A 2,638-nucleotide genomic window follows, 5' to 3' on the forward strand; every position below is an offset into this window, starting at 1 on the left:
ATGCCCACACTTCTGCATTGGTTAGCTGGAGAGGATACAGCTGGCGTTGGTGGGGACCATCTTTGTCATCCAGGGTAGTCAGCCTGCGAATGAAACCAACCCAGAGGAAAGCAGATTGGAAAGGCATCAAGGGACATCAGATGACATTATCTGAGCACCAGAATCAACCTATGCCTCAAACCCACCTCTGGACTCTTCAGTCATTTGTGTCAATAAATGTCCTTTGTTTAAAAAAAAACACCATAACTATTTGAGCTGGGCTTTCTGTCACTCACGTTAGAAGTCGTTATTAATATAAGGCACAATTCCCTGTCAGGCAGAATTAATCTCTCTTTTGTTGCTCTCACAGCATGTTCCCCACCGTAGTAGCATTTGCTGATTCTTTCTCTACCTGCCCAACTGAACTGCCCCTTCTGCAGGAGTGGACACTGCTGTGGCGCCACTTCCGCTGGATCTCAGGTGCTGTTCATTCTTCTCTCAAGTTGAGTTAAGCTCCTTGGCGCATTATCATCTTTGGTCCACATAAAACCCCTCTCTTGTTTTATTTATTGTCTTTTATCTCTATACCCCACTCCCATTCCCTTCCTCTGCATAGGCAACATGCTAATGGGCTCCCCCCCCATCATTGTATGTGTTCCTCAAGATGGATATTGTCTGTGTGAAGGGTAGTGTTTTGACTCTCATGTTGTTTCTTTTTAAACTCAGCATTGTTTTAAGGCCCATCCAGGTTGCTTTCTGTGCAGCAAATCTCTCCCAGCTGCTGCTTTATTCTCCACGGTGTGAATCATTCCCACTTTTCTTTCCGTTCTCCCCGAGGTGGACCCCTAGGTTGCCTCCAGCACTCCTTGCTCCCCACACCATCACAAAGAACTCTGCAGTGGACATGCATGATATGCACGTCCTGTGGACCTCTGTCCATTTCTTTTGCATCTATACCTGGAGATGGAGTTGCAGGGTTGTAGGGGGTGTGTACCATTGATTAAAATACCTCCACAGGGGCTGCGCTCCCATAAGCAGCCCCATCACCAACATCCCACATGTGCACCCAACACCAACGCCCATCTTATCCAGCTAAGTTTGGCCTGTCTAATAGATTGCACTAGTTCTCTACTGCTGTGTAACAAGTTACCACAAACTTCATGGTTTCAAATAACACACACTTTTTATCTCCCATTTTCTATGGGCCAGGAGTCTGGGCATGGCTTAGCTGGGTCCTCTGCTCAGGCTGCAATGAAGGTATTGGCTAGGCTGCATTCTCCTCAGAGGCTCAACTGGAGAAAGATCTGCTTCCAGGCTGCCTTAGGTTGTTGGCAGAATTCACCCCCTTGTGGTTGCAGAACTCAAGGTAACTTTCTTCTTCAGGGTCAGCAGGAGAGAGAGTCTCTGACCTCTGCATCCTTTTCTAAAGGGCTCACCTGATTAGGTTTGACTCACCTAGGATAAACTCTGTTGATTAATTTAAAGTCCACTGATTAGGGACTCTAATTACATCGGCAAATTGCTTTACTTTTCTATGTAGCATAACCCAATCAGGGGTTGACAGCCATCACCTTTGTTATGTTAGAGGCAAGTTACAGCCTTGCCCACGCTCAAGGGGAAAGGATTATATAAGGGCTTGGGCACTGGGGCTCATCTTGGAATTCCGCCTACCGGCATACGTGTAATGTGATATTTTATTGTTGTTGTTTTAAGTTGTGGTAAAATACACCTAACACACTTACCGTCTTAACCATTTTTAAGTATAGTTCAGTAATATTAAGCACATTCACATTGTTGTGCAGCCATCACCACTATCCATCTCAAGAAGCTTTCATCCTGCAAAACCGAAACCCTGTACCCATTAAACACTGACCTCCCATTGCCCCCTCCCCCAGCCCTGGGAAACCACCACTCTACTTTCTGTCTCTATGATTTTGACAACTCTAAGTATCTCATATAAGTGGAATCATACTGTATTTGTCTTTTTCTGACTGGCTTATTTCACTTAACATAACGTCCTCAAGGTTCATCCATGCTGTAGCATGCGTCAGAATTTCCTTCCTTTTTAAGGCTGAATAATATTCAGTTGTAGGCATAGACCACATTTTGTTTATCCGTTTATCTGTCAATGGACACTTAGCTTCCATTTTTTTTGCTTTTGTGAATAATGCTGCTACAAACATGAGTGCACAAATATCTCTTTGAGATCCTGCTTTTAATTCTGTCGGGTATATGCCCAGAATTAGAATTGCTGGGTCATATAGTAATTCTAGTCTTAAGTTTTTGAGGAACTGTCATACAGTTTTCCTAGTGGCCGCACCATTTTACATTTCCACCTACAGTGCACAAGGGTTTCAATTTCTCCACATCCTCACCAACACTTGTTATTTTCTGGTTGTTTGATAGTAGCCATCCTAATGGGTGCAAGATGGTATCTCATTGTGGTTTTGATGTGCATTTCCCTAATGATAGGAAAGTTGAGCACCTTTTCATGTGCTTATTGGCCATTTGCATGTCTTCCTTGGAAAAAAGCATCTGTTCAGTTATCCTATTATTATGATCTGTATTTCTCTACTAATGATTTTGGCAATGTCCTCATATGTTTCTTGGATTTTGGGGTTTCCTCTTCCAAAACTTGCCTGCTCATAGACTTTGTCCA

The sequence above is a fragment of the Equus caballus genome, chromosome 15 (genome assembly GCF_041296265.1).
Source record: "Equus caballus isolate H_3958 breed thoroughbred chromosome 15, TB-T2T, whole genome shotgun sequence".
Taxonomy (NCBI): Eukaryota; Metazoa; Chordata; class Mammalia; order Perissodactyla; family Equidae; genus Equus; species Equus caballus.